The sequence below is a fragment of the Marmota flaviventris genome, chromosome 6 (assembly GCF_047511675.1).
Source record: "Marmota flaviventris isolate mMarFla1 chromosome 6, mMarFla1.hap1, whole genome shotgun sequence".
NCBI lineage: Eukaryota > Metazoa > Chordata > Mammalia > Rodentia > Sciuridae > Marmota > Marmota flaviventris.
The window spans coordinates 129,708,561-129,731,659 of record NC_092503.1 but is presented as its reverse complement, the minus strand read 5'-3'; the positions used below and the strand labels follow the sequence as shown (position 1 = coordinate 129,731,659).

Genomic DNA, 23,099 nt, shown 5'->3' with positions numbered 1-23,099 from the left:
CTTATTGATTTATAGAATTCCTTGTATGTTCTGAGTACCATCTTTTGTTGGTTGTAAGGTTTGTATTTTCATTTTATCTGGGGGTTTCCCCAAAAACTTTTATGACACATGTTGATGCATAGATGTTTTCAATTTTACCAAATTTATATTTTATGGTTTGTTATTTATGTTTGAATTTGGAACTCATTTTCTATTCTGAGATTTTAAAGGCTTAATTTAAATATAGGAGATTAATGTTCCCCTAGAATTTAAATGTTCACCTTTTTACATTTAGGTCTTCACCTGAAATGTATTTTTATTTCCAGTCCTTAACACTCATTAACTGATTTCTGCCCCATCAATTCATCAAATATGCTTTTAAAAAAGCTGACACATTTTTTTTTCCTTCGCCAAATTTAAAAGACACTACTCAGTCCTATATTTTCATTTTACTCAATCTTTCAGTAGCATTTGGCATTTTTGGCACCTCTCTCATCCTAAAAACAGTATCCTCATATGGTTTCATTAATGATACACTTCCTTATTTTCTCCCACTGCTTTCAAGGCTTTTTCTCCTTTAATAGAAGTACCATCAGCCATGATTTATGAAGTACTTTTCTATGTGATAGGCTGTATATTTGTACATTTTTTCAATGCAATCCTCACAACAGACTGCTCCATCAAAAACGGTGTGGATGAGGAAACTAAGGCTCGGAGAATTTAGGTAACTTTCCCCAGTATTCAAATCCATGCACATTGAATTTGAGTCTGAATTCTTAACTGCTTTACAATGCTACTGCTGTTGCTCGGTCTAATATCTAGTTTTTGGAGTTGTCATAGCTTGGTCTAGAATCCTATTCTCTTGTTTATGTATTTTTTATTTATATATGACAACAGAATTCATTATGATTCTTATTACATATACAGAGTACAATTTTTCATATCTCTGGTTGTATACATAGTATATTGACATCAATTCATGTCTTAATACCTGTAGTTTGGATAGTAATGATCATCACATTCCACCATCATTTACAAACCCATGCCCCCTCCCTTCCCCTCTCACCCTTCTGCCCTATCTAGAGTTCGTCTATTCCCATGCTCCTGCTTCCTATCCCACTATGAATCAGACTCCTTATGTCAAAGAAAACATTTGGCATTTGATTTTTTGGGATTGGCTTACTTCACTTAGCATTATCTTCTCTAACTCCATCCATTTATCTGCAAATGCCATGATTTTATGCTCTTTTATTGCTGAGTAATATTCCATTGTGGATATATGCCACATTTTTTATCCATTCATCTATTGAAGGACATCTAGGTTAGTTTCACAGTATAGCTACTGTAAATTGTGCTCCTATAAACATTGATGTGGCTGTGTCCCTGTATTATGCTATTTGTAAATCCTTTGGATATAGACCAAAGAGAGGGACAGCTGGGTCAAATGGTGGTTCCATTCCCAATTTTCCAAGAAATCTCCATATTGCTTTCCATATTGGCTGCACCAATTTTTAGTCCCACCAGCAGTGTATGAATGTACCTCTTCCCCCACATCCTCACCAACACTTACTGTTGTTTGTATGCATAATAGCTGCTATTCTGACTGGAGTGAGATTTGCATTTCTCTAATTGCTAGTGATGATGAAGATTTTTTCTATATTTGTTGATTGATTGTATATCATCTTCTGTGAAGTGTCTCTTCAGGTCCTTGGCCCATTTATTGACTGGGTTATTTGTTTTTTGTTGTTTAACTTTTGGAGTTCTTTATATACCTAGTGATTGGTACTCTATCTGATGTGTGAGGGGTAAAGATTTGCTCCCAAGATGTAGGCTCTCTATTCACCTCACAGATTATTTCTTTTGCTGAGAAGAAGCTTTTTAGTTTGGGTCCATCCCTTTGATTGATTCTTGATTTTAATTATTGTGCCACAGGGATAGTATTAAGGAAGTCGGGGTCTAATCCCACATGATGGAGATTAGGGCCTACTTTCTATTCTACTAGATGCAGGATCTCTGGTTGTCTCTTGATAGGATCCCATTCTCTTTTAAAGGTTTAAAATTCTCTTTTACAGCTTTAAAACCTATTTATATACCAAAATGACTTACACATTTATATTTTCATACCAGACTTATTTCTTTTTTTATAAATTATTTTTTTTAGTTGTCAATGGATCTTTATTTTATTTATTTATATGCAGTGCTGATAATTGAACCCAGTGCCTCACACATGCAAGCACTCTGCCAGTGATCCACAATCCCAGCCCCCCCAACCCTTTATTTATTGAGGTGTTCATGTAATTTTGCCACTTATATGACTCATAGGCACCTCAAAATCATCATGTCTAAAATTGAACTCTTGATTTTTTTATCCCCGATCTCAAAGATTGGCAATTTCATTGCCAGAAATCTGACAATTATTTTTGGTACCATTTTCTCTCTTCATCCAAACTTTCACAAAAATTTTTAATTCTACTTTTAAAATATATCATGATCTGTCTACTTCTGTCTTTTTCCACTCCTATCTGCCACTATCCTAGTCCAAGCTGACCACTCTTTGACTCTCCTAATTGATCTCACTTCTCTGGCTTTTGCATTTTTTCTATTCTCCATTCAACAGTTAGAGGGATATTTTAAACTGTGAGTTAAATTATGTTCTTTTGCTGCTAAAATCTCTTTCTCCTTTTGAGGCACTGGCGATTGAAACCAGGGACTAGCACATCCTAGGAAAGCAAATTAGCTATGAGCTATGCCCTCTAATTATTTTTGAGTTTTAATTTTATAGGCTGGGTCTTGCTAAGTTGCCAAGCTGGCCTTGAACTTGATATTCTCCTGCCTCAGCCTTTTGTGTAGCTGGGATTACAGTTATATGCCACCACACTTAGCTTTCTACTCAAACTTCTCATATGGTTCCTGGAAAGAATGTCATATTTTCTATTGTTCACAATTATTCTCCTTTCTTGCAGGAGAACTTGAAGTTAGGAGGGTCTGTCACTTGGTTTAGCTAATACAATGTGCACAGAAATTGTACATGCCACCTACAGACAGAAGCTTTAAGAACTGAGCTTGCTTCTACATTTTCTTGTTTCTTTTACTGTGGCTAGTAACCATGTTCCACATAGTGGATACATTGGTCCCAGAATAAGGACAGTGGCATCCCAAGTGCAGAGCCCACTGCTAAACTATGATGAACACATGTATGAATGAGATATTCATATTTGTTATTACAGCAAAACCTAGTTTACCTGGATAATACAGCTCTATGTTGCTCTTGGGATTTTTATCATGGCCTATGGTGCTCTGCATGGTCTGGTACCTGCTTGCATTCTAACCTCAGCTTGTGCCAACCCTCCTACTATTCATTATTCTCCAGTCATGGAAGATTTCTTTTAGTTCCTGGACTTTCCAAATTTTTATTTCTGCTCAGGAATGTTAAAAGTGCAAGGAATACTATTTCACCCACATTTCACTATCTAATACTTTATCTTTCTGGGCTTAGCTTACATGTCAGCTATTTCAGAATGTTTTTCCATAACTTCCCAGTATATATTAGGTTTTCTGTTATGCTGTCATAGAATCTTTGCAAACTGTGATGTGTGTGTTGAAGGGAAATTGCACTCATTTCAGTTTAAAATTATTCTAAGAGGTATGTTTTTTCCTGACTCTATTGTTAGCTGTGAGTGTGGGATTCCCCAATAAAAAGTGGTTTAAATAATAGATAGAGGTTGAATTTATCTCCTATCTAAAGAAACCCAGTGGTAGCTGATTTCAGGATTGGTTCACTAACTCAGTGATGTTATCAAGTACTGTGGCTTCTTCTTCCTCTTTTTGATTGGTGCTGGAGATTGAACACATGACCTTATTCATGCTAGGCAAGTGCCTAACTGGTGCACTACATCCCAATCCCTTTTTATGTTTTGAGACAGTGTCTCATTAAGAGGCATGACTTGGGATCCTCTTGCCTCAACCTCCTGAGTATCTAGTATTACAGGTGTGTGCCACTGCACCAAGTTTGCAAACTGTTTTTTTTTTTTTACCTGTCTGCTCTGTTATTCTAAAAGGTTGGCTACCATCTTCAGTCTTGTTGACCCAATATCACTAGAGATAGAAGGAAATATTCAGCAATATCAGTTTGCAGGGAAAGGATTTAAAACATGGGCCCAGATTAATACTCATAGGACAAAGGCTCCTAAATTTCAGCAGAAACTAAAATTTTGTTATGTACAGAAAATGTACTTGTTTTGTCTAAACTGGCCTTTCTCCTAAGTCCCAGCTTTTGAATAATGGTAGAAAGAAAAAAGAGAAAAAAAATTAAATAATTTGAAAGTTTAGTCAAGCAACTGAATTAGCCCCTTTGAGAAGTATTTACTTCCTTTCTCTTAGAAAATGGTTGCTTACTCAATCTCTTCCCAGGAGAGCAGCCAGAACTGATGTGACTTCTGGTGCATTGGGGCAAATGACTTATGCACATCCTTCTAGCATGCTGGTTGGCTCAGCTGATTCCTGGTGTTTGCTGCTGGTCTCCATGGTGTGTGGGTCTGTGGCTGAGTTGTTCTTTGGCTCAGTGCTTGTGTTGGCTCCCTATGAGTTGTGACTACAGATTCTTAAATTTCTCCCTGTGTTAGTTTTTCATTTTTGTGATCAAAATATCTGACAAACAAAAAAGGGAGAAAAGATTTATTTTAGCTCATGATTTCCAGGTTTCAGTTTATGGTTTGATGGCCCCATTGCTTTGGGCTTGAGATGAGGTAGAAGAACATCACTGCACAAGATAAACCTTTCCAGGGCATGACCCCAGTGATCTATTTCCTCCAATGGGGTCCCGCCTTCTAATAATCTATTCATGTTATTAATCCATAGAATGGATTAATTCACTGATGGGGTTATAACTGTCATGATCCAATCATTTTCTAAGACATTTCCTCTCGCTCACTGACCAGGTGATTACTCCCATTACACAAAAGAAACTGGCTACAAATTTCCTTGTTCAGCTACCCTCAGAATGTGAACATGCATTTATATATTGTATGCATTTGCAATTGTCAACTCATGTTAAATATCAGAAAGTTATTTATTTCCCTTGCATGCACATGCTCGTGCTCACACACACACAAACACACACACACATATTAGGACTTTGTTTATATATATATATATATATATATATATATATATATATATATATATATATATATATATATATATATAATCTCCAAGGGAGAAACAACAGTAGGACTTCCTTTGGTATTTTATGTGCCTATATGTATCATATATGTATTTCTCCCTTGGCCCAGGAGGACCACAGGGAAGCTTAACTATAGCAAACTTCATTTTCAGCACAACTGAATAAAACAACCATCTCATAAACACAATCACTCAGCCAGTTTAGAGGCCGAATCAAAATTGTGTGGGACTCTCCAGCCAAACATAGTAGGGGGAACAATATGGTCCTCAGCTGAGACATGCAGAAGCAGATGGGATCCCGAGTGGCCTCAGGATGGGCAGGGCTGCAGGCTCCTGACCCCCGCATTCTGTTGGTGGTTGCAGCGCTGCGGAGGCCCCCTGGCGCTCGCTACCCAGTTACATGCCTGGGTCTCTCCTTCCTTTTCAGGCTTTTTGGCGTGCTGTCACCTTGCCGCGCCAGGTGTGGGGCTTCTTGCTGCCCATGGTGGCCGTGCATGACTACCACGAAACCTACAGCATTTTTGAAGAGCTCTTCCAGAAGGTGGACCATCACGTGTTCGGGATAGTGGACATCAAGGAACTGCCGAGAGGCCTGAAGCCATGGGCGTCCCTCTGATGGAGTACAGCAAGGTGGGCCGATGTGGCGTCTGGGCGACATGGGGGCTGGGCTAGGTGGCTCGAGGCCCCTCCATCCTTCCCCAGCTCTCCTTAGGGCCTCAGATGTTCTTTCCCAGTGAGTGGCTTTGGGCAAATAACCAGGCTCTGGGAACACTTGGTAGCAAATTCATGTTCTATAAGTGAGCTGTTTTGTGAAATACACAGTGAAACTTACTATTCTGCCTGAGGGGGCCCACACCACGCAAATACATAGAAGGCAACATGAACCAACTAAGCCAGTCAAGGGTCCCTCCTGGTGGCTGATGATGCTTCATCCAAGAGCTCTCCTCAAGGCATCCCAGCTTGGAAACTGGGGCCTGTCCTGCTGTGGAGGAGTTGCTCCCAAGGCTCCATCCCTGGGCAAATTCTCATCAGGGAGCAGAAACCTGTCTTGAGGCTTTCCCGTGTACAGCCACCTTTTGGCTGAAGCTGGGAGGGGGCATTAATTACAACCACAGATTTTCAGCTCAACCATATACTAAAGACATATCTATACTATAATACTGTACACTATAATATAGAATTATCTTAAACAAATGACAATAAAATTACTATTGTATTTTCAGAGGCTCTTCTTTTCCACAGCTGTGTATTTAACCAGTTGACCTGCTAAAGTTAAAAAAAATAATAACCAGACTTTGTTTTACTTTAAGCTTCTCTGTGAAGAGACTACATGGCCCAATCGGCAACATGGGACAGGTTGTGGGGGTGCATATATGTTTAAAAAAGAACTGTGACTCCAGATTTTGTAGAAATCTTTTTCAAGTTAAGAAATAGAATTAAGTTCAGGCAGAGAAAAGATATAACACTTAATAAATTTCTCTCTGGAAGACTTGAATTAAATGATGGATGTGAAGGCAAGGGTCTCCCAATCCAGAAAAAAAAAAAAATGTTAGCATAGTAGCAGTCAGTGTTAATTGTATCATTCTTAGGATTTACAAAGTGCATGCCAGAGAATTGAGATAAAGTTGTGATATGAATAATTCAATATCACATTTTAGTTATGGAAATTGATGGTTTGTTCCCTGAGGCCTATCCAACCAAGATGCCAGTCTTAATAATAGTCAGTATGCATTGGTTACACTGGATTCTGTGTGGCCACATTTTCTTTCTATTGTTTCTGCATTAGCCTTTTATTATACAAATAAAAGCAAACACATAACAATAGCAACACCCTCCCCAGTGGTTATGTCATTCTTCCTGTCTGAATTTAGCTCCAGAATCTTACAATATTATTTATCTTTCAGTAAGAGCTGGATCCTCTCCTCTTCTTCATCAGACTGTCTAGAGTTATGGCTGTCTTCTGTACCTCCACTTCAGGGATGACTTGGTTCCTCAGGGACATTTGGCATTGTTTTGGACATTTTTGAAGATCCTGACTGTTTGTGTGCATGTACATGTGTGTGAAAAGGGTCAGGAATATTGCTAAATGTGTCATAGTGCACAGGACAATAAAGAATTACCTCATTACAAATGTCAATAGTATTGAAGTTGAGATAACCTGACTTATTCCAACTTCGAACCCCTAGTGTTCCTTGCTCCTCCCTGCAAATAGATGAACATGCCACTTACTTCGCTGGCTACATGGAGGTGACCAGCATGAACCTCTTCAGACTTTTGGTACTCTCATAGTTTCCTCAGTTGTAAAATGGGGACAATAATGGTGCTTGCCTCTTAGGATTATCTTGATGATTAATGAGCAAACATAAGGAAAATGCTTAAAATTAAAATTGCCTGCTGAGATTTAAGCAGTTAATTAGCCTCAATATAATAAATATATCAAGTATTAGCTTATCTTTACTTATGCCCATGCTTACTTTCTTTCCTTTAGTCTCTGGGGGTGAAGTGTTTCTTCTCCTTTTCTAGGTTGGTTTTTCTTGGCCTCATGTCCTCTTATCTCTTTTCTTTTTTCTTTCTTTTCTTTTCTTTTCTTTCTTTCTTTCTTTCTTTCTTTCTATCTTTCTTTGTTTTTTGTTTGTTTTCTGTTTTTTGGGATTTTTTGTTTTTGTTTTTGAGATAGGGTCTTGCTAATTTGCCAAGGCTGGCCTCAAACTTCTAATTTTCCTGCATCAGTCTCCTGGGTTGCTGAGATTATAAGAATGCTCCATGGTCCCTGGCCAACTTTCTTTTCTTTATCCTATATTTTCAAATTCTTCCTGTCTCAGAACAATGATCCTCCCTTGACCCTGGCTTTCCCTTATGCCATTTGTCTGAAAGATCACTTTTCTCAAGGTCCAAACTATCATTTTAGCAGGAGTGACCAGAAATTGACAGCTATGCTCATCTTCTGGGTCTCTATACTTCCTTCTGTGATTAGAGTATGGGTGAAGTGTTCCACCACCCAGTTATTTTAGACTCTTCCATCTTTCTCACCCCAACATCCAGTTAATGACAGGGTCCTGCATGATTCATAGTGTATTTGACAACCATGCTCCTCCCTCTTCATCTCATTGCTCCTGGTATCCCTGGTCTCCACCATCTCTCTCACTTAAGTTGCTGAGACAGTCTTATAACCAATTTTTCTTTCCTTACATTTTGCTTTTACTTTTTCTGTGCTGCAACCACACGAAGCTTCTGAAAAGTACTTCTGATTATTTCATGCCCCTGCTTGAAATTATTTAGGGGTTTGACATTGTCAATGACAAACGTATAAGCCATTTAATTTTGTATACAAGACTCTTCCTGACTTCTTAGTGGGTGCTGGGTTTGGTAGGCAAGTTTTGCACCTTGCAGAACTTTGAGGATTCAGACTCTTTTTTCCTCCTGTGGCTCTACCATTCTCTGCATTTACCTGGTGAAGCAAAAATGAGCATGAGGTAATCTATGTAGGAGGATTTCATTGACCAGGCCCAGAATTGATACACATTACTTTTATTCATAATTCACTGAAGAGATCTTGTTCATACATCCATACTTAACTGCAATTGAGACTGAGACATGGAATCCCAAGGAAAACACAAATGGGTGTCTAAGGGAGGTGAGGAGGAATGTCAATAGATAGCTAGTGTCTGGCTTTCACATCTCAGACACCCCATACCTTTGTTTTCTCACTTTTAGTTATTTGTTTTTCAACATTTAACTTGAGTCACCTCTCCTGTGAAGATTTCCTTCACTCATATCCCTCCTTCAGAGCTTCCACTCACATCTTCGTTCTCCACTATATTCTTGGTGGTTTTGGAACATCATTTCACTTATTTGCTTATATATTTGTGTATGTGTCTGTCTTCATTAATAGCTAGAGGCTTCTTAAAGGCAGGGACTGTGACTGATTCTATTTTCCTAGCAGTTAGAGAAGTGTTTTACTCATTTACTAAGTATCTGTTTTAGTCAACTTTTTTTTAATTTTTTTAATATCTATGACCAAAAGACCTGACAAGTATGACATAGAAAAACAAAAGTTTATTTGGGGCTCACAGTTTCAGTTCATTGGTAGCTAACTCCATAGTTCTGGGCTCAGATGATGTAGAACAGTATAGTGTAGGAAACCAGTTCAGGATATGGCAATCAGGAAGGAGAGGGAGAGGGGCAGGGGAAGGAGAGAGATGTACTTAGGGGATAAAATATACACCCCAAAGGTGCACTCTCAGTCACCCGCTCCTTGCAACCACAGCCTACCTTCCTACAGTTATCACCCAGTTAATCCATATCAGTGGATTAAGCCACTGATTATGATCCACTTCTCAATCATTTCACCTATGAAAATTTTTGCATTGTCTCACACATGAACTTTTGGGGGGACATCTCATAACTAAACTATAAAAGTGAATAAATACATGATTCTTGGGTGGAAGAGCAGTCTAGTCAATTTCTTTTCTCTCTTTGTGTTTGATTTTGCAGTACTGGGAATTGAACCCAGGGCCTCATGCATGCTAGGCAAATACTCCACCACTGGGCTACATATCCCAACCCCCAATTTCTAAAGATCTTTTAAAGTTTTGGTACTCAAAAGAATCGTGTGTGTGTGTGTGTGTGTGTGTGTGTGTGTGTGTTAAAAGTTTTACTCTAAAACTAAGATACCAGTGATTATGGAAGAATATCTAATGTATCTGATGTTAATATACAAGTGTTTAAACACTGTAACTTGTAATCTACTTTGCCAAAGCCTCTAATATCATTTTTTTTCTTAAAGGTAATTTTAAAATCTGTTGATAGTGACACACATAGTCTTCTGAGCTTTTGTGCATTTATGGAATACCTTAGAGATACTGAGAGAAAAATAAAATTAGTTTTTAACAGTTTGGACACAAATGATGATGGTTTGTTTTTGTTTCATTTTGTCTTGAACAGTTAGCAAACATGTTTTAATAAAGGTTTATTATTAGATATAGGCTTTCTGGAAAGCTACTACAAATCTGATTCTGTCATTTGTTTTGCTGTTAGTTCTTGTAAGGATTATTTTTAAGTATGGTAGTTTTTATTTAATACTATCTCTCAAAAACATAAAACACCAGGAAAAGCCTCTACACTTTGAACAATATGTTCTTTAGCTAAGGATCTGAGGGACATTTATAACTATTTGGTAAAGTTTTTACATGATTAAAGTTCCATATGTCAGTGGTGGTTAAATTGTATTTCCAGAGATAAGTGTGTTCTAGACAGAAGAAATAGCTCACTGGGAGGTTTTGGTCCTGAAGAACTGGGGGAAGTGAAGGAAGCCAGAAGCCCAGAGCAAAGGGAAACAGAGTAGAAGATGAGGCTGCAAAGCAGCACAGGCAAGATTTTGTAAGGTCTTGAGGCCTGGGAAGGTGCCCAGACTTTAGCCTAAATGATAATGAGAAGGGAAAATAATACCATTAGATTTGTGTGGAGCATTAATTTGTATCTGAGTAATAATGTAACAGTTGTGCTGGAAATAATGATTTATGAGATATTTGAAAGACATTTAGGCGTGGAATATATTCATGACTGAATGTGGACGACAAGGGAAAGAGGAAGAGTGATTGGTTTGAGCAATATTGGAGAGTGATGGTATTTATTGATACAATAAATATCAGTAGGAGGGGCTGAGGATATAACTCAAGTTGGTAGTGTGCTTGCCTCACATGCACAAGGCCCTGTGTTCGATCCCTAGCAAGTACCACAATAAATAAATAAATAAATAATCATGTAGGCTCTCTAGTTTTGTCTTTGTCTTGATCAATAGAAAAAATAATTGAAATATTGCATTGATGTTTCATGGAATATTGCAATAATCCATCAAATACAATTTATCTTATATGTTTTCACACTTTCCAATTGATCCTTATTTTCTTTATTTCTTTAAAGGAGTGATTGATATTGCAGAAGTTATTGATGCTTTTAAGTTGATAGGTGTAACTATTTTTGAAAAAGATACCATGAAAATTATTGAAAGGTATATATATATATATATATATATATATATATATATATATATATATATATATATATAGAGAGAGAGAGAGAGAGAGAGAGAGAGAGAGACATACATACATACATTTACATTCTATTGTATTAGTTATTGTCCATTATTTATCAATACCACATGGTTTAATTACCATGTCCTTATAATACAGGTCTGCTATAGTTTGGATTTTGAAAGTCCCCAAAGGCCCACATGTTGAAGGCTTGCTTTATCCTTAGCCCCTAGCACTACTGGGAGGGGGTGGAACCTTTAGAAGGTGGGGTCTAGTAGAAGGAGGTTAGATCACTGGGGGCATGCCTTTGAAGAAGATATTGGGATCCTGATTCTTTCCTGTCCCTGCTTCCTTACTACCATGTAGTGAACAGCTTTGTACCATCAAGTACTCCTGACCGTGATGTACTGCTTTGCTGCAAACCTAAGAGCTAATAACCAAAAGGTAATCTTGGAATGAAACTTCCAAAGCTGTGAGCCAAAAATAATTGTATCCTCCTTTTTAAATTATATATGTATAAACTAATAATTGAACCTAGGGTTGAACTAAGCTACATCCTCAACCCATTTTATTTTTTATTTTCAGACAGGATCACACTAAGTTGCTTTGGGCCTTCCTAAATTGCTGAAGGTGGCTTTGAACTTGTGATCCTCCTATCTCAGCCTCCTGAATTGCTGGGATTACAGGTATGCACCCCCAGCAAATCCTTTCTTCTTTAAGTTGATTATTTCTGGTATTTTGTCACTTTGACAGGAAACTAATTAACATAATATCTTTATAATCACTTTAGAATTAGGGTCCTGTCTTACTTTCTTAATCTTCAATAGCATCAGTCCTATTCTTGGTTCTTCATTCTTATGATCTTATATACTTTCATAAATTATATATAAATTTTAGAACCAGCCTGTTTAGTTACATACACATAAGCATACACAGACATATACTCCCTTTTTGGATTTTGATTATAATTTATTAAATGTGTTGATTGATTTGCTCGTGAATTGGCAAATTTATAATATAAAGTATTCTCTCATAAATATTACATTTTCATTTATTTAGATTTTTTTAACATGTGCACTTATTTATTGTAAAAGAAAAAAGAAATAATGACAGTGCCAGGGGATGACTGGCTACCATCCTCCTAGCACACAACAGCACAGTCACAGGGGAGTCAGACACTTGAGTTCTGGAGACATGGGGGTGCACCAGGGACAGCCGAGGCCAAGCCACTTTCTAGATGTTCACTGGATGGTGTACTTGTCCCACTTCTCTTCAGGGTCATAGGGATCCCAGCAGCTGGCAGGGAAGATGTGCTTGTTCTTCTCATACCAGCTCCTCAGCACACCTTTCCTGCATGAGACTCATGCTTCTCCACAGTGGCATCGCTGAGTAGCCACACATTATCATGAACATAAAAGTTGAAGAGCGGCCCAATCCTCCCATGTAATGAGGAAGTCATAGAAATTGTGATGATGGGAAATAATTAAGTCCTCCCTGATGTAAATGAGCTGCTCCACCCCTGCTGACCTCAGTGAAAGCAGTTTCAGCAGTGTGACCTGAGCTCACTGAAGTCTTTATGCAGGATCTCAAGTGCCTTCTGGAGGAACTGCTGCATTGTATTGCCCTTTTATATTTTGACTGTCTGCCGGTGTCCAGAGCCATCCCAGTAACTGAAGGTGAATTCAATCTCTTCACTCTTTTTTTTTAATTTTTTATTGTTGGTTGTTCAAAACATTACATAGTTCTTGACATATCATATTTCACACTTTGATTCAAGTGGGTTATGAAATCCCATTTTTACCCTGTATACAGATTGCAGAATCATATCAGTTACACATCCATTGATTTACATGTTGCCATACTAGTGAATGTTGTATTCTGCTGCCTTTCCTATTCTCTACTATCCCCCATCCCCTCCCCTCACCTCCCCTCTTCTCTGTCTACCCCCTCTACTGTCATTCATTTCTCCCCCTTGTATTATTTTTCCCTTTCCCCTCACTTCCTCTTGTATGTAATCTTGTATAACCCTGAGGGTCTCCTTCCATTTCCATGCAATTTCCCTTCTCTCTCCCTTTCCCTCCCACCTCTCATCCCTGTTTAATGTTAATCTTCTTCTCATGCTCTTCGTCCCTACTATGTTCTTAGTTACTCTCCTTATATCAAAGAAGACATTTGGCATTTGTTTTTTAGGGATTGGCTAGCTTCACATAGCATAATCTGCTCTAATGCCATCCATTTCCCTGCAAATTCTATGATTTTGTTCTTTTTTAATGAAGTAATTCTCCATTGTGTATAAATGCCACATTTTTTATCCATTCATCTATTGAAGGGCATCTAGTTTGGTTCCACAGTCTTGCTATTGTGAATTGTGCTGCTATGAACATCGATGTAGCAGTGTCCCTGTAGCATGCTCTTTTTAGGTCTTTAGGGAATAGACCGAGAAGGGGAATAGCTGGGTCAAATGGTGGTTCCATTCGCAGCTTTCCAAGAAATCTCCATACTGCTTTCCAAATTGGCTGCACCAATTTGAAGTCCCACCAGCAATGTACAAGTGTACCCTTTTCCCCACATCCTCGCCAGCACTTGTTGCTGTTTGACTTCCTAATGGCTGCCAATCTTACTGGAGTGAGATGGTATCTTAGGGTGGTTTTGATTTGCATTTCTCTGACTGCTAGAGATGGTGAGCATTTTTTCATGTACTTGTTGATTGATTGATTGTCTGTCCTCCTCTGAGAAGTGTCTGTTCAGGTCCTTGGCCCATTTGTTGATTGGGTTATTTGTTTTCTTATTGTCTAATTTTTTGAGTTCTTTGTATACTCTGGATATTAGGGCTCTATCTGAAGTGTGAGGAGTAAAGATTTGTTCCCAGGATGTAGGCTCCCTATTTACCTCTCTTATTGTTTCTTTTGCTGAGAAAAAAATTTTTAGTTTAAGTAAGTCCCATTTGTTGATTCTAGTTATTAACTTTTGTGCTATGGGTGTCCTATTGAGGAATTTGGAGCCCAACCCCACAGTATGTAGATCGTAGCCAACTTTTTCTTCTATCAGATCCAAAGTCTCTGATTTGATATCAACCTCCTTGATCCATTTTGAATTAATTTTTGTGCATGGTGAGAGAAAGGGATTCAGTTTCATTTTGTTGCATATGGATTTCCAGTTTTCCCAGCACCATTTGTTGAAGATGCTATCCTTCCTCCATTGCATGCTTTTAGCCCCTTTATCAAATATAAGGTAGTTGTAGTTTTTTGGATTGGTTTCTGTGTCCTCTATTCTGTACCATTGGTCCACTCACCTGTTTTGGTACCAGTACCATGCTGTTTTTGTTACTATTGCTCTTAGTATAGTTTGAAGTCTGGTATCGCTATACCGCCTGATTCACACTTCCTGCTTAGCATTGCTTTTGCTATTCTGGGTCTTTTATTTTTCCATATGAATTTCATGATTGCTTTCTCTATTTCTACAAGAAATGCCATTGGGATTTTGATTGGCATTGCATTAAACCTATAGAGAACTTTTGGTAATATCGCCATTTTGATGATGTTAGTTTTGCCTATCCAAGAACAGGGTATATTTTTCCATCTTCTAGGATCTTCTTCTATTTCTCTCTTTAGGGTTCTGTAGTTTTCATTGTATAAGTCTTTCACCTCTTTTGTTAGGTTGATTCCCAAGTATTTTATTCTTTTTGAGGATATTGTGAATGGAGTGGTTGTCCTCATTTCCATTTCAGAGGATTTGTCGCTGATATACAGGAATGCCTTTGATTTCTGTGTGTTGATTTTAAAGCCTGCCACTTTGCTGAATTCATTTATTAGCTCTAATAGTTTCTTTGTAGACCCTTTTGGGTCTGCTAGGTATATAATCATGTCATCTGAAAATAGTGATAATTTAAGTTCTTCTTTTCCTATTTTTATGCCTTTAATTTCTCTCGTCTAATTGCTCTGGCCAGTGTTTCGAGAACTATGTTGAAAAGAAGTGGTGAGAGAGGGCATCCCTGGCTTGTTCCAGATTTTAGAGGGAATGCCTTCAATTTTTCTCCATTCAGAATGATGCTAGCCTGAGGCTTAGCATAGATTGCTTTTACAATATTGAGGTATGTTCCTGTTATCCCTAGTTTTTCTAGAGTTTTGAACATAAAGGGATGCTGTACTTTGTCGAATGCTTTTTCCGCATCTATCGAGATGATCATATGGTTTTTATTTTTAAGTCTATTGATGTGGTGAATAACATTTATTGATTTCCGTATATTGAACCAGCCTTGCATCCCAGGGATGAATCCTACTTGATCATGCTGCACATTTTTTTTTGATATGTTTTTGTATCTGATTTGCCAGAATTTTATTGAGGATTTTTGCATCTAGGTTCATTAGAGATATTGGTCTGTAGTTTTCTTTCTTTGAAATGTCTTTGTCTGGTTTAGGTATCAGGGTGATGTTGGCCTCGTAGAATGAATTTGGAAGTTCTCCCTCTTTTTCTATTTCCTGAAGTAGCTTGAAAAGTATTGGTATTAGTAACTCTTTAAAGGTTTTGTAAAACTCTGCTGTATACCCATCCGGTCCTGGGGTTTTCTTAGTTGGTAGTCTTTTGATGGTTTCTTCTATTTCCTCAATTGATATTGGTCTGTTTAAGTGGTCTATATTCTCCTGACTCAATCTGGGCAAATCATATGACTTAAGAAATTTATCGATGCCTTCACTATCTTCTAATTTATTGGATTATAAGGATTCAAAATAATTTCTGATTATCTTCTGTATTTCTGAAGTGTCTGTTTTGATATTGCCTTTTTCATCCCGTATGCTAGTAATTTGAGTTCTCTCTCTTCTTCTCTTCGTTAGCATGGCTAAGGGTCTGTCGATTTTATTTATTTTTTCAAAGAACCAACTTTTAGTTTTGTCAATTTTTTCAATTGTTTCTTTTGTTTCGATTTCATTAATTTCAGCTCCAATTTTAATTATTTCTTGCCTTCTACTTCTTTTGCTGTTGTTTTGCTCTTCTTTTTATAGGATTTTGAGATGAAGTATGAGATCATTTATTTGTTGGTTTTTCCTTTTTTTAAGGAATGAACTCCAAGCAATGAATTTTCCTCTTAGAACTGCTTTCAATGTGTCCCATAGATTCCGATATGTTGTGTCTGTGTTTTCATTTATCTCTAAGAATTTTTTAATTTCCTCCTTGATGTCTTCTATAACCCATTGATCATTCAGTAACCTATTGTTCATTCTCCAAGTGATGCATGATTTTTCCTTCCTTCTTTTATTGTTGATTTTCAGTTTCATTACATTATGATCAGATAAGATGCATGGTATTATCTCTATTCCTTTATATTTTCTAAGAGTTGCCCTGTGACATAATATATGATCTATTTTTGAGAAGGATCCATGTGCTGCTGAGATAAAAGTGTAACTGGTTGATGTTGGGTGGTATATTCTATATATGTCAATTAAGTCTAGGTTATTAATTGTGTTATTGAGTTCTATAGTTTCCTTATTCAACTTTTTTTTGGAAGAACTGTCCAGTGGTGAGAGAGGTGTGTTGAAGTCTCCCATGATTATTGTATGGTGGTCTATTACACTCTTGAACTTGAGAAAAGTTTGTTTGATGAACATAGCTGCACCATTGTTTGGGGCATACATATTTATGATTGTTATGTCTTGTTGGTGTATGGTTCCCTTGAGAAGTATGTAGTGTCCCTCTTTATCCCTTTTGATTAACTTTGGCTTGAAATCTATTTTATTTGATATGAGTATGGATACTCCTGCTTGTTTCCAAAGTCCATATGAGTGCTATGATTATTCCCAACCTTTCACCTTCAGCCTATGTATGTCTTTTCCTATCAAATGTGTCTCCTGTAGGCAGCATATTTTTGGGTCTTGTTTTGTGATCCATTCTACTAGCCTGTGTCTCTTAATTGGTGAGTTTAAGCCATTAACATTTAGGGTTATTATTGAGATATGGGTTGTTCTTCCAGCCATATTTGTTTATTTATGTTACTAAACATGGTTTGTTTTCCTCTTTGATTATTTTCCCCCCTTTACTGTCCTACCTCCCACTGTTGGTTTTCATTGTTATTTTCCATTTCCTCTTCCTGTAATGTTTTGCCGAGGATGTTTTGAAGAGATGGTTTTTCTAGCTGCAAATTCTTTTAACTTTTGTTTATCGTGGAAGGTTTTAATTTCATCTTCCATCCTGAAGCTTAATTTCGCTGGACACGCAATTCTTGGTTGGAACTCATTTTCTTTCAGTGTTTGAAATATGTTATTCCAAGATCTTCTAGCGTTCAGAGTCTGTGTTGAAAGATCAGCTGTTTTCCTGATTGCCTTACCCCTAAATGTAATCTGCTTCCTTTCTCTTGTAGCTTTTAAAATTCTCTCCTTATTCTGTATGTTGGGCATCTTCATTATAATGTGTCTAGGTGTGGATCTCTTATGATTTTGCACATTCGGCATCCTGTAGGCTTCTAGGATTTGGGATTCTATTTCATTCTTCAAGTCTGGGAAGTTTTCTCATATTATTTCATTGAATAGATTGCTCATTACTTTCGTTTGGAGCTCTATACCTTCCTGTATCCCAATGACTCTTAAGTTTGTCTCTTTATGTTATCCCATATTTCTTGGATGTTCTGCTTATGGTTTCTTAACAGTCTTGCTGAGCTGTCTATGTTCTTTTCAAGTTGAAATACTTTGTCTTCATTGTCTGATGTTCTATCTTCTAAGTGTTCTATTCTGCTGGTAGTATTCTCAATTGAGTTTTTAAGTTGGTTTATTGCTTCCTGCATTTCTAGGATTTCTGTTTGTTTGTTTTTTTTATAACCTCTATCTCCCTGTATAGTTGGTCTTTTGCTGCCTGGATTTGTTTGTGTAATTCATTGTCGAAGTGATCTTTCATTGTCTGATTTTGCTGTCTAATGTCTTCCTTGAGACTCCAGATCATCTGAAGCATGTATATCCTGAATTCTTTATCTGACATTCCATCTGCTGCAGCTGTTACCTCTTCTAAAGTTGAGTTGACCTGCATTGCTTGTGATCCTTTCTTTCCTTGTCTTTTCATATTGCTTGTGTTTCTTTCTGCTTGGTGAAACTGTTGTGTTTTTGAAAATTTTTCCCCCTATATATTTATATTGCTCTTGTATAGTTGAAAAGTCTACCTTGCAGGGTTGGGTGGCGGTCTGCCTACCTTGCAGGCGCGGGCGGCGGCTCTGCTCTGCCCCTCCTCCAATTGGTGTGACGTGTCTACCACGCCCACGGATCCCTGGGCCTTTTCTGCCGTTCGGTCGCAGGTCTGCCTACTTTGCAGGCGCGGGCAGCGACTCTGCTCTGCCCCTAATCCAACTGGGGTGACATGACTACTACGCCGGTGGGCTGCTGGGCCTGTCCTGGGCGCGGGCGAAAGCTCTGCTCTGCCCCTACTCCAATTGGGGTGACGTGTGTACCATGCTGGCAGGCCACCGGGCCTGATCTGCCGGTCGGTTGCAGGTCTCCCTACCTTGCAGGCGTGGGCGGCGGCTCTGTCCTGCCCCTCCTACCATGCCCGCGGACCGCTGGGCCTATTCTTCCGGTCGGTCGCAGCTCTGCCTACCTTGCGGGAGTGGGTGGTGGCTCTGCTCTGCCCCTACTCCAATTGGGGTTACTTGACTACCACACCGGCAGGCCGCTGGGCCTGATCCGGGCGCAGGTGAAGGCTCTGCTCTACCCCTACTCCAGTTGGGGTGACGTGTGTACCACACTGGCAGGCAGCTGGGCCTGATCCGCAGGTCTGTCGCAGGCCTGTCTACCTTGCAGGCGTGGGTGGTGGCTCTGCCCTGCCTCTCCTACCATGCCCGCGGACCACTGGTCCTGTGCTGCCGGTCGGTCGCAGTTCTGCCTACATGCGGGCTCAGGCGGCGGCTCTGCTCTGCCCCTCTGGCTTGATGATAAAGTGAGAGAGACTCGGGTGTTTGTGACTCACTTTCTTTTCCAGGAGACCAACTGTTTCTGTCGCCGCTGGTATCGATGAAGTTCTCTCCTCCGCCGCTTTCTGATGACATCAGATCTCTGCCATGTTGGTATCCCATGCGAATGGCAGCATTTTGTTCCCTTTGCTGGGTGACCAAAGCAACAGGTGAGTCCTGACGGGCCCTCACAAGCCCCGTCTCAGTCCTGTTGCCACTGCCTATGAAGGCTCGGTTGGTATTTACCTCCACAGTATTCAGCAGGACCCGGACTGAGAAGCAGTTTCCGTGGATTCTTTAGCCCTGGGCCAGAGCAGTTCCGGGAGCTGGAATTCGGCCGCTCCGTGCTTGGTGTATGTTCTGATAGGAGCAGGCTCCAAGAAGCAGTTTCCGCGGGTTAATTAGCCCTGAGCCTGAGTAAGTTGTCTGCCAGCCGCAGGCAAATGGCAGCCTGAAATTACCTGTTCTATGGCTGAATGAGCTGCGATCAGTCGAAAACAGGGATGGTGACATCAGCTCTCCAAGATGGTGGCCGCTGGCTTCCTCTGTGGTCTGACCGGTGTGTAGAACCGAATTGGACCGCTTCCTTCCCCCGTCTCAAACCCAGAATTCAGCACTTAGTACAGTGATTGCACAGCTGGCAGAAGCCCACGGAAACTGCAGCGCTGTATCTTTGCGTTGCTATCTCTTCATTTCCCAGCTTGCGCCGCAGACTCTAGCCACGGGGCGATTTGCTGAATAAGCAGTGTGACCCTCCGTGTGGACAAATCTCTCGCGTTTGAGCCCCCGTAGCTGATCCTCGTGCGATGGAAATCCTTCCTCTGGGTTTTAGAGCACCCCAATTTTGCTGGAAATTCCTAACAAGATAGCTTTTAGCCTTTCTAACTCGTCATTCTCCCACACAGTGACGCCGTACATGGAGTTAATGCACTCCCTTCACTGCCATCTTAATCTCTTCACTCTTAATCTTCTGCTTGGCTTCCCACTCCTGCTGCACTCTTCCTGGAGACGATTTTCCTCCTCCTCCCCGTCTCAGTCAGGCAAGAAGCTAGTGTCCACATCTGGGTTCTTCCCCTGTTTCCTTCTCTTTGTGGTGATCTCTTCCTTTTCCAGCTCCTCCTCATACATGGCCACCTCCTCCTCCTCTTCGCCTCCCTCCTCTTCTTCCTCCAAGGTGAAGGACCTGCTAGAGATCTTCCCCTTGGCCTCCTTCTTGTGCTCTTTCTCTCACAGCTTATCCAGCTTTAGCTGCAGCTCCTTTGCTCCTTCTTGGCCAGCTGCTTCTCCCACTCCTTCACCAGTGCTTCCTGTTTAGCTTTCATGTCATTCAGGGTCACAAGACCCATGGTGCTGGACTTGAGCTCTGACTCACAGCATCATAGTGTGCAGAGAACTTCTTGTCAATGTTGGATTTCATTATGTTCTCCTCTAAGATCAGCTGCTTCCTCTGCCCCATTGGCTCCTGCTGTTTTTCCTGTTTCATCATCAGATGCATAGTGCGGCCTGCCTCACTCAGGCGCCCTTGTACTGAGCTATGGCAGTGGCAGCTGTGGCTGCAGCAGCAACTGTGACAGGGGCCCTGCTAAATCCTAGATTTTTTTTTTTTAAACAGAAGGCATCAATACTGAAAAATGTCTATTGGGAGATTTCTCAGTGAAAGCAGTTTCAGCAATGTGATAAAGGGCTACATCAGACTGCAGAGGGCTATTGAATGAAAGGGAGGTGAGGAGGTGAGGTCTGTTATTGTGTTTTATTGATTTAGAAATATGAGATAAAAAAGAGAACAATTTAGCACGTCTAAATGTTGTTTATTTTTTTAAGGATAGGTGAGCTTTGAGGAAAAATATCTGTCAGAGAAGGACATGTTGCATGTGTTGCAGAGAGAGGAGGTGGCTTATAGCTGACTGGGAGGGGTTGGAACCAACAGCTCAAGATTGTGTGTGTGTGTGTGTGTGTGTGTGTGTGTGTTGAGTTTGAAAACTGCAGTTTACACATGGTAAATAGAGAAAACCTTGAAAGTGACATTTGAGTATATCTGAAGGAGGTGAGATGGAAGACTTGATGAATCCCAAGGGAAAGAGCTTTCTAGACAAAGAAAATATGAAGAGGTAGGTGCTGAAGTGCATTTGGAATAGAGTGAATGAGAAGAGGATGATAGGAGGTGTGTGACTGAAGAGGTAACAGGCCATATCACATGAGGTCTTGCAGGAAATTGTGAGGACTTTGACTTTTACTGATATATTATTGGATTACTTTAAATAGGTGTGTGACATGATCTAACTTAAGTTGTAACAGCCTCACTCTGGCTGGTGTATTGAGGGTAGCTAGGGTAAGGATGAAATTAAAGAAAGCAATTAGGACAGTTTTACAACACAGACAAAATTTGAGGGTGGCTTGTACTAGGATGGAAGAAGTAAGAACTGTATAGATTATTGATATATTTTGAAATGGCGACACAATTTACTTCTGGGTCATGTGTGTGATACAAAAGAGGGTAGTCCGGAGTTTTGATATAAGCACTTAGAATACTGGGGTTGCCATGTAGTGGGATGAACAGGACTGTGAGAGAAGCAGGTTTAGGACAGAGTGAATATCATAATCTAGTTTTGTTTTTGTTAAGTTTCAGATGCTAATCTGACATCTAAGTGAAAATGTCAAGTAAGCAACTTGAACTAAGACTATGGAGTTCAAAGGAACACCACAGCTAGAGATTTGTGAGTTGTGTACTTCCAGACAATCTTTAAAGCCATGAGACTGAGAGAGATGACCAGGGAGAGAATACAGTATACTGAGTCCTAATCTTTTCTAATGTTAAGAGACAGGAGATATGGGGAGAACCAGTCAAAGTGACCCAGAAGGAGCAACTATAGAGAAGGAGAAAACAGTAGAATACTCTGTTCTCGAAGCCAAATACAGATAAGAATTTGGGAGGAGATAGTTCTCTCTGTCAAATGACTCTGATAAGCTAAGACAAGGGCAGGGGATAGACCACTGGATTTAACCCTGTGGAAGCCATTGGTGAAGTAATGGTGGTGAGAGAGCTTAGTAGGTTCAAAAATGGCAAGGAGAGATTGGAGACAAGGTAGATAACTGTTGATGAAGTGTTGCTGCAAGGACAGATACCCAGACAGAGTGATAGTGGGGGATGTGGGGACAAGAATCTTTTTGTTTTTGTTTGTTTATGATGAAACTGCTTGAGCACTCATGTTTTGGGGAGAATTGGGATGACCCAACTCTTTCAGCTACACCCTACCTTCTTATAATTAGCACCCAGTTAATCCCTATCAGAAATGAATGTTCTGATTAGGTGAAGGCTCTCATAACACAATCATTTAACCTCTAAACTTTCTTGCATTATCTCACACATGAGCTTTTGGGGGACACCTCAGAGCTAAACCATAACATCCTGTTTATGTTTTCTGGAAAACCCCTGAAAATTCCTGGGGCCAGAGAAACTAGTGCAGTAGGCAGTGTGTATGCAAGAGCTTCACTTAATGACTATGTACCACAAGTCCTTATGTTGAATATTGATTTTGTATGTTAATTTTATACTGGCTTTGTATATTGGCTCCCCTATGTAAATTTATTGCATAATTGAAGCAAACATGCTTATTACTGTGGCAATACAAAATATGTATCTCATTCTGAGTTTAAATACCTTTTTGTCTTCAATATAAAAATGGTAATTGTCTTTTAGCTACAATGGACAAGGCAAGATATTTTCATTTTGGTTCTTAGTTTTTTGTTCTTCATATATTAGTCAGTTTTTCCTCCTTTTCTCTTCACATATATATTGTTGATCTCCCCCACAATCACTAAGTATCCAACTGTCAGAGTGTAAGGATTGGTGGCCTGCTCTATCCCCTAGAAACAAATAGCTTTTTAATACCACTTATTTTAATATCACTTTTGCATCTTCTCTTTCTGGACTATATTTAATTTGTTTTATTTTCTGCTATCTTCACTCACATGCTGAATCCCAT

The 23,099-nt window shown here is 39.5% G+C and overlaps 1 pseudogene; it reads right to left on the bottom strand.

The window, feature by feature from the left end:
• Positions 1–12,433: 12,433 nt before the first annotated feature.
• Positions 12,434–23,099, bottom strand: LOC114080563 (protein FAM50A-like; annotated as a pseudogene).